This window comes from Muntiacus reevesi, chromosome 3 (assembly GCF_963930625.1).
Source record: "Muntiacus reevesi chromosome 3, mMunRee1.1, whole genome shotgun sequence".
Classification (NCBI taxonomy): Eukaryota; Metazoa; Chordata; class Mammalia; order Artiodactyla; family Cervidae; genus Muntiacus; species Muntiacus reevesi.
In genome coordinates, this window is record NC_089251.1 from 77,424,988 (window position 1) to 77,440,046 (window position 15,059).

The 15,059-nt window shown below is 43.9% G+C and overlaps 1 long non-coding RNA gene and 2 other non-coding genes across 3 annotated transcripts in view; all 3 read right to left on the bottom strand.

The window, feature by feature from the left end:
• The window catches only part of LOC136164431 (uncharacterized), a 152,851-nt gene extending 138,183 nt beyond the window's left edge, over positions 1–14,668 (bottom strand). The window contains exons 1-2 of the long non-coding RNA XR_010662352.1: positions 14,323–14,668; positions 12,061–12,123 (exon numbers count right to left, since the gene is read on the bottom strand). This is a non-coding gene — a long non-coding RNA (uncharacterized lncRNA). The remainder of the gene's footprint in view (positions 1–12,060; positions 12,124–14,322) is intronic.
• LOC136165580 (U6 spliceosomal RNA) lies at positions 6,441–6,547 on the bottom strand. The gene has a single exon (XR_010662589.1). It is a non-coding gene; the product is annotated as a U6 spliceosomal RNA (small nuclear RNA).
• TRNAI-UAU (transfer RNA isoleucine (anticodon UAU)) lies at positions 14,221–14,313 on the bottom strand. Its single transcript is given in 2 exon segments — positions 14,221–14,256; positions 14,276–14,313. It is a non-coding gene; the product is annotated as a tRNA-Ile (tRNA).
• Positions 14,669–15,059: the final 391 nt, after the last annotated feature.

Here is a 15,059-nt window from a genome sequence, read left to right on the forward strand (position 1 = left end):
GAGGGCAAACTATGAAGCCATGAAAACACAACTGAAGAAAAAGGATGGGGAGCAGACCTCAGGATGGGCAATGACTTTCCAGGCAAAGAAAAGCTCATACAGGGAAAGACGTGACTTAACAAAACGCTGAAACTTCTGTACACCCAAAAATCTCAAAATAAAAGGCAAGCAGGACTCAGGGGAAGAGTTTTCCATACCCTTAACACATTTTTCCACCTATGTCTTTTGACATCCATGCTGCCTTTTTGTTGGAAACATTAGCTTGGGTTTTTATCTATTAAACAGGAGAAGTTTATTTATTTTGAACCCTTTGAATTTTGAAACTTTGAGTATATTAACTAACAACTAAAAAAAAAAAAAAGATGGCATCTTAAATATAAATCCAACAAATCCAACTCATTGAGTCTACACGAACAGCTGACGAATGAAAATTTAATATTTAAAAAAATTCCTGGTGGTTCAGTGGTTAGGACTCCACACTTTCACTTCCCAGGTCTGGGTTTAATCCCTGGTCAGGGAACTAAGATCCCACAGGCTGTGCAGCCATCCAAAACTAAAATTCCTAAGGGAATTTCTGCCCCAGCCCCAGCTCAGACAACAGGGAATGGCAGAACTGCAAAAGTGATCGAGCTTGTCTCCAGCAGCCCCCCTCTGCTTTCTGCTCCCCTTTCCCACGTCCAAGTACCCCTCTTCCCCAAAGCCCCCCAGTACCTTCCCTCCCTCTTCCCCACCCTCACAATCTGCTCTTAGGGCGGCTTTGCTACACTGAGGCAGGCTGGGGGGCTGAGGAGTGTGGGGCCGCCCACTTGGGAAAGCATTAAGGAGCCGGAGGGAAGCTAGAGCCACTGAGCTCAGACATTACTTTCTGTTCTGACATCAACCCTCCTGCCCAGCCCACTGCGAAGCAGCTGAGCTCGTGCTCATTCGCTCCATCATGTCCAGTTCTTTGCAAACCTTTGGATTGTAGCCCTCCAGGCTCTTCTGTCCGTGGGACTTTTCATGTGAGAATACTGAAGTGGGTTGCCATTTCCTAAGCAGCTGATACCTAGCAAAATCTGGCTTTCTGGCACTGGTGTGGGCTTTGAAGAAGAGTTAAAAGTTTGTCCCAGTGATGGCGTCTTTTGATGCAAATCTCAATGATGCCCCTGAGCCCTGGGGCTTTGGATGAGTCCTTACATAGGAAACAAGTGATACGAGATCAACTCGCAAGGGCCAGCATCCTAGGAGCCATTTTCCCAAATGGCAGGGGCAGCCAGAGGACAGTTGGGATCTTTTTGTGTGGCCTGGCTACAGGCAGATGACTGGGAGTCATCCCTACCCCCAGCCCAGGCCTTCACTGGACAGAATAGCCTGTAGGATGAGAAAAGTACCTTTTCTCTGCCCAAGCCCTACCCCCTGCACCCACCATGGCGGAGCAAGTCCACTTGTCCAATGTGTTCTGAGCACACTGAGAGGTGATTTGGGCCAGGGTCCCATTAGTCCCGGGAGACAGTCCCTGCCCCTCCTCCTGACAGCCGCACTCCACTGACACCCTCATAGTCATGACTCTGCACTGGTCCAAGCCCTCTCCTCTCCAGACCTCCTGACCCTCTCCCCCCTCTCTTCCTGGCCTGCCGGAGTCCAGGAAAGGCAGAAAGCTCTGGACAGGCCCCAGGTTGCCCAACAGGCTGCAGATACAGCTCAGTGGCTGGTCCCGCCCAGTGCCACTACTGGCGGAGCCCTCTACCACAGAGCCACAGCGCCACCTGGTGGTAGAGGGCCATCGGTGCGGCTAGGTCAGGGCCGGCCCGAAGGCACCTCCGGGGTGCCTCTTCCTTTTCAGCCTAGTCCCTGGGGGTCTTCCCTAGATCCCAGGACAGCCCCATCCTGAGAGCTGATGGATGACTGTCAAGCTGAGGTCCCAGCCACCTCTCTCACACACACACACACACACACATACACACACCCATACACATAGCAAAACACGAGGAAAGGGCCTGGGCTTCTGCGTCAGGCAACTGAATCACTCCCATCGCCACTGGATGGAATATGTCTGAGCTCAGACAATCACACAACTTCACAAGCCTCAGTGTCCTGCCTCTAAAACGGGAGCAATAAAAAGGCTGCTGAGGAATAGATTAGATAATAAAGGCCTTACAGCAGCGACCGGATTACTGCAAGTGTTCAAAAAATAGTGGTCTCCTTTCCTGTTTGGGCTCAGTGCCTAAGAAACCTAGATTTATCCAAAGGTGGGGCCAAGGAGACAGCCAACATCCAAGTCTAGGATGGGAAACAGTTCTATCTCAACTCCTTCAAGAAGCCATTCTAAGCAATTCCATCGGCTGCCATTTGCCTCTCTCTGAACACCTTCAGTTGAGGGTGACTGACCCACCTGGTTTGCCAGGGACTGAGCGGCTTTCAGGAAAGAAACCTTAGGTGCTAAAACAGGTGCCCCAGGCCAGCGCAGATGCATTGATCACCTAGCGCTTACCTCGTCACACAGTCCAGTTCCAGGGCTTCACAGAATCATGGACTGTCGCCCAGGAATCTGCACTGTAACATCCCCAAGCTGATTCTCATACATACCAAGTTGGACTTCTCTGGCAGTCCAGTGGTTAAGACTCTGTGCTCCCAATGCAGGGGGTGTGCATTTGATCCCTGGTCAGAGAGGTGAGATCCCACATGCCCAGCTAGCGGCCAAAAAAAGAAAGAAAGAAAGAAAAGGGTAATGGAGTTATAAGAGACCAAAGGCGGGAGAAATCCAAATCCTTGGTTATTCTAAACGCCAAGTCACTGTCCACATCCGCTCTGTTTTCTCATCAGCTTCTGGTGGGAACACTACTCTTCAGCTAGACAGGAAGCCACCTGAGGCACGGCAAACACTCAGGGACACCTTGGAAAGACTCCGGAGAACTTTCTGAAAACCAGGCTCCAGACCTGAATCTGCAAAGTAAACCAGCAGCAACAAGAGCATGTTCTCTATGCAACTTTAGAGTTTACACCCATGTATTGCCCCCCTATTATCTTCCATTCACTCATTCATTCATTATTTATCGAGTACCTATTAGCTCAGCACAGGAGGAGTTAATATCCTAATGGTAGGAAATAAGCAATTGCCACTTAACAAAATAATTTTTTAAGATTTTTTATGTGGACCATTATTAAAGTCTTTATTGAATTCATTACAATATTGCAGCTGTTTCATGTTTTGTTTTTTTTGACTGCAAAGCATGTAGGATCAACCAGGGATTGAACCTGCGCCCCTTGCACTGGAAGGCAAAGTCTCAAACACTGGATTGCCAAAGAAGAAAGTCCCTCAACACAGTGATTTTAGACAGTAGTAAATACTACTATACCATATTCAAAGGCACCCCTGAGGAGGTGATACCTGACTGAGCTCTGAAGGTTACAGAGCCAGCTCCCTAAGACTTGGGTGAAGATGTTCCAGTAGAAGGAATGGCTGTTACAAAGGCTCTGAGGCACAAACAAGAGACAGAAAGATTCTATGGCTGAGTGTAGTAAGTGGGGACAGAGTGATAGGAACTGAGGCTGGAGAAGCAGGCAGGGTCTCAGAAAAACAGCTGGGGCCTTTTGGACCACTGTAGGCCTCTGCATCTTGTTCTGCAGGCACTGGAAAGTCAGTGGTTTTAAGCGAGGAAATGACAGGATCTGATTTGTGTAATTAAAGGCCCATTTGGGCTTCAGCGTAGAGAAGAGACAGGAGAAGGCTAAGAAGTAAAGGCAGGGAGTCAGTTAAGGAGCTATTGCAGAGTCCAAGCAGGAGACAATAGAAACTGGGGATGCAGAGAAAGGCAGGGCCCAGTATACCGAGGAGAGGGAGATTCAGGACTTGCTGATGGATTAGATCTAGAGGGAACAAAAGGGGATGATGAAGGCTACCACCTAAGCTTTTCCCTTAGAATCCACATGAATGGACGAAAGAACCATCTGAGGGATGGGAAAGACTAGGAGAGAAGCAGGTTTGGGAGGGAAAAAAAACCAAGTGTTGTGCTTTGGATGAGTCATTCAAGTGGGGGTGCAAGTGTGCTGGTAGCAGGGGCTGGGCTCTGCGCAAAAGGCACAGGGGAGTATCTATGAACTTCATCCCCAGGCCAGTTTAAGAGCTTGAATGATTGGATGCCGCCATTTCCTTCAGAAAGGAATTCTTATTAAGAAATTTGAAAAATCAGCCATCAATATAAAATGATGTTTTGTACATAGCATCAATAATAACTGCACGAGTCAGGATCCCTTTTGGTTACAAGTGAGAAACTCAATCTAACTGGCCATCGCAAAGGGGCACTTTTTTAGCTTGAACCTCCAAACCACGGAAAGAGAACTGATGAAGCTAGTCTTCAGAATCAGAGACTCAAACATTAGCAGACCTCTTTTTTTTATCATCTATTTATTTTTATTTTTGGCTGCACTGGGTCTTCGTGGCTTCGCGTGGGCCTTCCCCGGTTGTGGTGGGCAGGGGCTACCCTTCCCTGGGGCGCACGGGTTTCTCACTGTGGTGACGTCCGTCGTTGCAGAGCGCAGGCTCCGGGCGCTCAGGCTCCAGGAGCTGCAGCGTGCAGGCTCTGAGGTGTCTGGGCTCGGCAGTCACGGCTCACGGGCCCTAGAGCGTGGGCTCAGTAGTTGTGGCGCGTGGGCATATAGTTGCCCCGTGGCATGTGGGATCTTCTCAGACCAGAAGTCAAACCCACTTCCTGCAATGGCAGGTGGATTCTTATCCCCTGTTCCATCCCTGGTCGGGGAACTACGATCCTACATGTCTTGCAGCCAAAAAACCAAAACATGAAACAGAAGCAATATTAAAACAAACTTAATAAAGACTTTTAAAAAAAGACTGAAAATGTCTACGCCTTTCGTGAATATTTGAAAGCAAGTCATATATCCCTCTTCAGCCTGCTCTTCTCTGGGAGCCATATTCCTTGGAGTCTCAATGCTAGTCATCACTGATGGCTTATTGTTATGGGAAATAAGAGGAACATCTAGTCCCTTGATCATTAAGGTCAGGAGTCATCAAGGGCTCCGTGGAGAAAGGCAGAGAGCCAACAGAGGGGGGAAGACCCTCACCCCACCAGGCTTCCCCTCAGGATGAGCCCTACCCCACCCACCTGCCAAGGGGTTCTGTTCCCAAAGGGCCCGCCAACCAACAGGGAACAGGAAACACTTAAAGAGAACTCAGTTTTACAGTTTACATCAAAAACCAAAAATCAGATAGCAGAAGATTAATAAATTTAGAATAAAAAGTTGAAAGAAGGCTAAGCAGAAATGAATGCAAAGACCAGATAGAAGGGAAGGGTGTATAATGAAAGTTAGACAAGGAAATCTACTCCTTAGCCAGAGTATTTAAAAGAATGAAATAGTTAAGACAGAACAAATTTTTTAAGATAAGAATAATTAGGAAATATGAAGATAATAAAATGATAATTGGCTAAATAAAATGATTTTTTAAATGACTGAATATTATAAAACTAAAAGACTCAACGGAGATGGGTTAAGCTGAAGGTAGCAGGGCAGAACCAAGGGTCAGAAGGTGGAATCTTGGGGACTTTTTCTAAGCCTGGGTTCTCTACTAGGGCACCCCTCTGAGGTGAGGTCCTCGGCCAGCCATGCCTTATGTCAGGGCCTCCAGTAAATGCCACTTCCTTAAATAACCACTGGGGAAAGGCATTAAGTGGTGTCTCCCCTGGAACTGGAACTGGAGGACATGAAAACGCCCCATATAGCATCACTCGGCCCAGGTCCTTCAACCATTGCTCTGACGAGGTGAATTCCAGTGGCCTCATGCACATGGACCATCACATCATAAACCCTCTTTAAAGATAATTTTACATATATAATTTTATATATATATTATGCTTAGTCGCTCAGTCGTATCCAGCTCTTTGTGACCCTTTGGACTGTAGCCCACCAGGTTCCTATATATGTCATATAAAATATATGTATGATATTACATTTTATACATAATATAAATTACTATACATAAAATTAAATATAATCATACAGATTTATATTTTATAGACATCCATTCCTCAGACCAGCAATCCCACATATAGAATCTATCTCAAAGATAAAATAGCAAAATATTTAAAACTTTGTGAACTTTATTGCAGCATCATCTACAAAACCAGGAGACTGAAAACATCCAAATGTCATGAGTAGAGGACTAGTTGAATGAACAATGCTACATCCACAGGAACAGAATACTATGCACTGTGATAAGGAGTAAGGAAGAGTCCTATTCACAACTTTGAAATAATCAGAATATACTATCTGTGGAATCAGCAATGAATAGAAGAGCTTTTGAAAAAGAAGGAGAGGAAGTGGAATACAAACACAGACGTGTCTTTGCTTATGTTTTTTTAAGAATAAATAATGGAAAGATATATCAAGAAAGCAATTTTTTTTTTTTTTTTTTTTTTTTTTTTACAGAACTCAAGAGAGTCTATTTAAAAAATATGGAACGCTTCACGAATTTGCGTGTCATCCTTGCGCAGGGGCCATGCTAATCTTCTCTGTATCGTTCCAATTTTAGTATATGTGCTGCCGAAGCGAGCACAAGAAAGCAATTTTTAAATTATCACCTATACAAAAAAAAAACAGAGAGGAAACAGGATTAGGGGACAAGGTTTAGACTTCTTGGAATAAACCTTGTTTTATAGTTTTACGTTTAGAAGCATGTAAATATTTTAGATAAATAAAAAGAAAAAGGGGGAGGACATATGTATACCTATGGCTGATTCATGTTGATGTATGGCAGAAACTAACACAATATTGTAAAGCAATTATCCTCCAATCAAAAATTTAAAAAAAGAGATTCCTAAAAATGTAAAACAAACTCAATCAAAAGGTATTTACTGAGTATCAAGTTGATAGCATAGCCACAGAGAAAAATTACTTTAAACACAATACTTCAAATACTGTATTCTGAATATGAACTAAGGACAAAAGAAATCACAAAGGAATCTTAAACTGTAAGTAATAATCTTATTATGAGAAATAATACGTAATATTACTTTTAAGCTATTATGTGGTACGATATAGCAATAAATAATTATGTAAGAGTTGTAAAGAACTAATATTTTTAGAGCAAGAGAGAAGCAATACAAGTATAAAATCAAAGTGTATAAATTCTGGAAATATCACTATAAACTCGAGTTTTATTTTTCTCTTTTTTTTAATATTTATTTATTTATCTAGGCTGCACCAGGTCTCAGTTGGATCTTCACACAGGATCTTTGATCTTCATTGCAGCAAGTGGGATATTTAGCTGTGGCATGCAGGATCTTCAGTTGTGGTAAGTGGGATCTAGTTCCCTGACCAAGGGTCAAACCCAGGCCCCCTGCATTAGGAGTGTGGAGTTTTAGCCACTGGACCACCAGGGAAGTCCCTATTTTTCTCTCTTTAAAAAAATATGCATGTCCTAGTTCTGTCTATTGGAAAGGCTTGAAAATATGACAACCACAGAGTAGCAGTCAGGAACTCTAGCACACAGATTGTGCTCACCTAAATAACATTTCCCACCAAAAAGAACTTGGCTCTTAGGAGAAATGGCCAATTCCAGGATTGAGAGAAGATAAGTACAAAATGCACTTTGAAATATCTTGTTACACCAGAAACATATCATATCTCAGATTTAAGATTATGTCAAAAAGACCTAGGAGCCAACTTAATGGGACTTACCCTGGCCAAACATGGGACAAATTAAGCATCAACAATGGTAACAGGGTCAGTTATAGAATATAGGGTCAGGTATCAGAATCAAGAGTACGTAACAGTTGTAAACATTTATAAGGCCAGTAACAGAGCTCCAACAACATGAAGGAGGAAAAGATGGAACTAAATGGTGAAACAAGAAAATCTATCATTGCAGTTGGTTACTTTCATGCCCTTCTCTCAATGATAGCTAGAACAAGTAGGCAGAAAAATCAAAGACACAGAAGGTTTGCAGAACTCTATAACCAATTTGATATAATTAATATCGATAGAACATGCTGCCCAACAGCAGCACAGTCTACATTCTCTTCAAGTGCACCCGAATCAGATGAAAATCAGGAAAGCAATAGAAAACACATCTATGAAACAAAAAACTAGATATGTGAAAAGATAAATAAAAGTGGAAAACATCTTCTGAGTTTGATCAGGACAAAAAAACCACAAATGATCAATATCAGAAGTTAGAGGGACATCACTACAGATCCTAAAGACAAGAAGTGAATATTATGAACAACTTTACGCCAATAAATTCAACAAATTTAATGAAATGGACAAAATTTTCTGAAAGACACAAAATGCCAAAACTCATTTAAGAATAAATAAATAACTTGCATAGCCCCCATATTTATCTAAAAAAAAAAAAAAACAACTGAATTTGTAGGGTTTTTAAAAAATTTTCCTACAAAGAAAACTGCAGGCCCATAGTACTTTACTAGTGAATTCTGCCAAATATTTAAGGAAGAAATAATACAACATTACAACACTGAAAACTATAAAACATTGTTTAAAGAAATTAAAGACCTAAATAAGTGAAAATACAAATCTTATTTATGGAATCAGAAGGCTCAACATTGTTAAGGAGGCAATTCTCACTCAACAGATTTCTTGTAAAATTCCCAGGATATTTTCATACAAATTGGCAAACTAACCCTAATGTGTAGTGTTATGTGTTGATTACTACAGTCATATAAATACATATAACTTTATATATGGTATGTATATATTTGTATGATTATGGCAACCAACACGTGACACCACATTGACATATAGCTCAATAAGATAGAATGAAGGCCAGCAAAAGACCAGCACAATTATGATCAATTCATTCTTGACAATCTGTGAAGTCAATTCAATCAGGAAAGGGTATGCTTTTCAACAAATGGTGCCAGAATTAGATGCTGCTGCTGCTGCTAAGTCACTTCAGTAGTGTCTGACTCTGTGTGACCCCATGGACGGCAGCCCACCAGGCTCCCCCATCCCTGGGATTCTCCAGGCAAGAACACTGGAGTGGGTTGCCATTTCCTTCTCCAATGCACAAAAAGTGAAAAGTGAAAGTGAAGTCACTCAGTCGTGTTCGACTCTTAGTGACCCCATGGACTGCAGCCTACCAGGCTCCTCCATCCATGGGATTTTCCAGGCAAGAGTACTGAAGTGGGGTGCCATTGCCTTCTCTGACCAGAATTGGATATCCATACACAAGAAAAGAAAAATTTAGACCTCTACTCACATCATACACAAAAGTGAACTCCTAAAGGTAAGAGCTAAAACACAGAATACCATCTTGGTGACTTTGGGTTAATCAAAAATTTCTTAGCTATAACACCAAAAGTATCATCCATAATTGAAAAAATGGATAAATTGAACTTTATCAAAATTTAAAAGTCTGCTTTTCAAGAGACACCATTTAGAAAAACAAAACTCAAACCACAACTGAGAGAAATTATTTACAAAACATATACACAACAAAGGAATTATATCTAGAATATATAAAAAGTCTTATAACTCAATAATAAAAACATGAGTAACTCAATAAAAAACAGGCAAAAGATTTTAAAGGATAATTCACCAAAGAAGATATCTGAATATTTAACAAGCACTAGAAAAGCCACTCCACATCATTAATGCAGTTCATTGTATGTCAAACATACCTTTTTAAAAAAGCTGTGGAATAAAAAAACTAATTGGTCACCTATGGGAATTGTTAGAGCATCAATACATTATTCTAAATATTAGTAGAAAAAGGAGGAGTCCAGCAATATTATCTAACCTTTTCTTTGTGAATTGTGCTTTAGGAAAACCAAATCATTGATGGAAAAAAAGGTTGTTGTTGTTGTTTTTTTTAAGGTATCACAGTCACAAATACAGAGGGAATAATAGAATTAGAAACCATTATTGAGTAATCCTTAATACAATAATAAATCTAGACAGAGCATCAACAGCTGCTAAAAAATCATTAGGTTAGAAGCTGATGTGGCATTTCATAATGCATGGACCAGGCTGAGCACACCCGAAATCATCAGTAAAAGCAGAACAACCAGCCATTATGTACTTTCCCTCTTGTGATACAATAATATATAGAACCACCTATAATCTATTTTTTTTTATTTGAATCTTAATATTACCAAGCTTCTAGATTTAAATGTCAGGGGGATTGAAGAACTTTTGAAATGATGCCTTGTTATTCAATTCGCCAAATTCTATGGGAAATTCTATAGATCAACAAACAAATAGGGAATTCCCCGGTGACCCACACAGTGGTTAACACTCCAGGCTTCCACTACAGGGGACACAGGTTCGATCCCTGGTGGGGGAACTAAGATCCCACATGCTACATGGCCAATAATCAAAAATAAAATAAATAAACATCATAAAAGAGAATGGGTAATTAGCATAAATGAAAAGAGAGAGAGAGATTTAGATATTTAAGATATTTTGATCAAATTTAGTGTGTGGACCTTGCTTGGCTCTTGATTCAAACAAACCAATGGTAAAAATATCTTTCAGAGCTAAGTGTGGAAATTTGAATACAGACAAGGTGTTAAATGATGTAGGGGCACTATTATTAGCCTTGTTTGGTATAATAATGATATTGTGGTTATGCTCTTTTAAAAAGTGGCTACCTGTTGGGTATACATACCGAGGTATTTACAAGTCAAATTAAACCATAGCTGGAATTTCCTTTAAAATATTTTGGTGACTGTGGTAGGGGGAAATGTTGTGAGAATGAGATAAATGACAATTCTTGAAAATAGTGATGGATGGATATATATTAAATATATTCTCTACTTTTAAATATACTATTTTTTCTACTTTGGATATGTTTGAAAATTTTCATAATAAAGAACTGGGGATTTGGTTTGTTGAATTTTAAATGGGTTGTGTTCACACAGGTGATAGCCATCAGGTTGAGTTCAACGTGAGTATTCCCTATCTTTACCCACATACTCAATGACTGTCGGTCACAAATGAGAGGAATGAGTCAGTGGTGAAGAAAACAGCAAAGCAAGTGAAGTGGGTAGAACAGTGGCAGCTGGTACCCACCTCTGTGTTGGGGATGAGTGGGGAGTTGCAGGACCGTGACAAACGGAAAATCACATACATGTTCATCCAAAGGGGAGGGAAACGTTGGCATGTGGGAATAAGGGCTGGAGATGAACAAGTCTTCTAATTTTTCATTGAAAACTTGAAATCTAGGCATTGCAGTAAAATCTCCAAATGTGTAGGCAAATGATTATTATTTTTTCAACTTTACAAATCAGTGCTAGAAATCCAAACAAAACCTGTCTGGAGGCTAGATTTGTTCCACAGACTGCTGTTTTATGATCTCTGACACCACACCATGTAATGCATTATGCAGTAACGCATTAATAATCGGATGACATTCTCAGCAGTTGAATCACAGGGCCAGGACAACTGAGGTTGTGCATATCCGATATGCCCAGATTCTTTATATGCAAACAGCTGTCAGGCCAGGCACTGACCACACTAAACTCTGAACTGAACACAGGCTTACAACTATCTCTATCAAACTGCATCTTGTCACTTGTCAGAAACATTTGTCTCTTATTCTACCTTCAAATTCTACTGAATTTGCACTCCCTTCCAGATCTTTGTATCACACACAATTTTAATTAGCCTGTCCAAAGCCATCTACAAAGTTAATGTCAACCTGTTTGTATAGTTCAGTGGAGTTCAATGGGCGGGTCAGGCTTCCCTCCAGCTAGACAGCTACAGCTATTCAGCTATAACTTCACCCTGCCTTCTGAGTTTATCCAACTCATATTTATCCACCTTCCTCCTTGCATACAGGTCTAATCCACTAGTTTTGCGGTGATAGGAATGCCACCTCCTTAGACCTGTATATGTAGTACTTTATGGTTTTTATAGCATGTTTCCATAATTTTCTGACTTGATCTTTATCAGTCTTCACAACCTTTAAAAGACCTATCAACCTCACATTAAAGACACTGACCTACAAATCTGCCAGTGGTCTATTTGTTTGTTTGTAATCCACTAATAATCTAGCTGGTGATTTCTAGCTTAAATAGGGCAAGGACAACTAATTTAGCTTCTTACCTTCCCACTTCAGCGCCTCACCAGTAAAAGAGTTCCCCAAACCACCATCATTCCAGCAATAACCTGTAGGGACAGAAACAATATTTAAGAGGAAGAATGTTCTAACCATTAGAGTTGACAGAAAGTGGAATGCATCACCTTGAGAAGAAATGAAATGCTGATGCTAAAACTTTTCAAACAGGAGCTGGGGTTTTGTAGAGGGGATTCCCAGTGTGGACAGGGGGTTGGGCAGAATGATCTTTCTTTCATTTGTTTCTGTCCACGTGGGGGGCCCACATGGGCCCAAAAGCTTATTTCCAAAAGCTTAGCTGAGCTTTTGGAAATATCTGACCAGTTCTTGCAATGATAACCTCTGAAAGTTAAAAAGACACACTTGGCAAGTGTGACTTTTTATGCTTTGTACATTTTAACATTAATTTCCTTTTTAAAAATTTTCAGCAAATGTTTTTAAAATGCCAGCCTTTTCTCTATTCAAAATTGTAAAGAATCCATAAAATGGAATATTATCCAGTCATAGATTTAAAAAAAAAAAGAAAGTACTGATACAAGCTAGGACAGGATGAATCTTGAAAATATTGGAAGAAGCCAGTCACAAAAGACCACACATTATGATTCCATTCATATGAAGGCCCAGAAAAGGGGAAATGTAGAGACAGAAAATAAATTAGTGATTATTTAGGGGTGGGGTGGGGTCATAGCTGAAGGATACAGGATTTCCTACTGAGTCAATAAAAATACTTTAAAATTGACTGTGGTGATTACTGGTTGCACCTATCTGTGAAAGTACTAAAATCCATTGAACTGCAAACTTTAAATAGGTGAATGGTAGGGTATATGAGTTATATCTCGATAAAGCTAATTTTAAAAAAAATAAGCAAATTTTTTGTGTCGGGGTGGCGGATAGATATTTGTTTCCAGGCTGGCTAGATTTCTAAAGGGGAGCCCTCACCATCTGCAGAGGACGAGCCGGTGAGCGAAAACGTCTGGTCCAGCCAGGTTAGGTGACGTGGGTGGACTTTCTCACATTCCAGGTAGTGTGGGGCTGCCCTTTCGGAATGGGGGTCTGGGGTTAGTAGCCGAGAAGACAAGATTTCCGCCCACTTTCTCAGAGCTTTCTAGGTCTCTCTTCTCAGCACTCCTGATAGTATTTCCATCCCAGGAGTTTACTAGCACACCCCATAAAAACAGCTGAAACCACGCTTATGGGAGAACGCGTCCGGGAGGCCTCTCATCCCGGCTACTCTTGTTCCCCACTTCGCCCCACCTCCCGGGGATGTGGGGCACCCCCCGGCCACCCATCCCCTGGCAAAGCGGCCCCCGTGCCTCAGGGGTGCGTTCACGCGCTGGAACATTCCAAATCCAGCTGGCAGATTTCCTGCGTTCCGGGGGGGTACTTCTGAACATGGGGTGTGCGGCGGGCAGGAAAGGATATCAGTAGAAAACGTCTGTTCTCCCGTCTGCCAGCGAATTCCACCCGTCCTGACTGACACCGGGGAGAAGGGGCACAAATGGGGAGGGAAACGCCCAGGCCCTTTTCCCAAACCCCGCAGATCCGCCCAGGGAAGCCTGGAGGCCTGGGGAGGGGAGAAGGGCCCGCCGTCTAGGGGCTCTGCAGATCCGAGGGAGGGGGCGACGACCAGTTAGTAGTAGTTAAAAAGGAGGACAGGGACCGCTCCCGCTCTGGGCTTCGCGGGAGTGGTCGCTCGGCTCCCGCCCCGCCAGCCTACGCGCACCCCGCCGCTCCCGCTCCTGGGTGAGAGGCGGCGGCCGGGAACCGGCTCCGGAAGCTCGGGCAAGCCCCGTAGAGAGGGCGCCGGAATTTTCGATGACGAGACCCAGGTAGGGTCCCATCACCGGTGCAGCGCTCCCGCGGTCCACATCCCCGGTACCGGGATCGGGGATGCCGTTAATGGAAACGCCTAGGGAGAGGGAGCAGCAGGTAAACGTCCGGGTTCGGGCGGCTAGATGGTTCGCGGGAGGCAACAAGTAGCTTGGAAAGGGAGTTAGAGGAGCGGATACTAGCGGCTTCCTGCCTGCCGCGGAGCAGGACATACTCGCAGAGCAGTCAGAGACAGGAACTGAGGAGACTAAACAGAGACTGATTCGTTTCCTTGAGCACGGAAGTAAAAGTGGGGAACGTGCGGGTATCCAAAAGGGTCATGCTCCAGGTGAGGCTCGAACTCACAACCTCGGCATTGCTCTGCATGTACTGCTGTATAAGTACCGCGCGCTAACCGATTGCGCCACTGGAGCTCCGCTTACCCCGCCTCGCGATGGCTCTATCAGGGTTTACTCAGGCCCCGTGCGGGCCTCTGCGGAGCATGCGCACCCTCGGCTCGCGGCTCGGCGGGAACTAGCCGGGGCCCCGAGACCCCGCAGCTTCCGGCCCGGCAGCTCCCGGCCGAGCGAAGGCGGGGAGGCTGCGGAAGTCTCCGTATGAAATGGCGGGCTCGTTTGGCAGGGCCTTGTGAAGAGCTCAGCCCGCCTCCCTGAGCAGCGCGGGAGGAGGAGTCCTGGCCGCTGCGGTCTTAAAACCACCTCCGAGTCCTCGGTGTGGAGCTTCGCCTGCCGGGAGCAGACCCCGCGAGGAGCCGGTCTAACCCAGGAGACAGGCTGCGGCTGGCGGGCGGGCCTTTTTGCGAGAGATGGGGCGGAGGGGGGCGGCCTGGGCTCCGGGGCCGTAGGTGTCGGGGACGACTGTCCCTGCCTCATGCTCCAGCCTGCCTGATGAGCGGGAAGACCCCACCCCCTAACCCTGGAAGTCGGTGTAGGAGCCGGGAAAACCCGCGAACGAGCAAAGCCCGCGACCGCCGGTTGAGGCTCCACAGGGGCCGAAGTGGCCTTCGAGCTTCCACCACCGGACTGGGCGGGGATTTAACCGTCAGACCCTTGTTGTGTCCCGAAGGCTTTCTACTCCCCCTGACTCTTTCCTGAGTGGGGTGCTCGGGCACTCAGACTGAAGAAGTGTCCCCGAAATCTTGTCAAGCCACGGGCGTTGC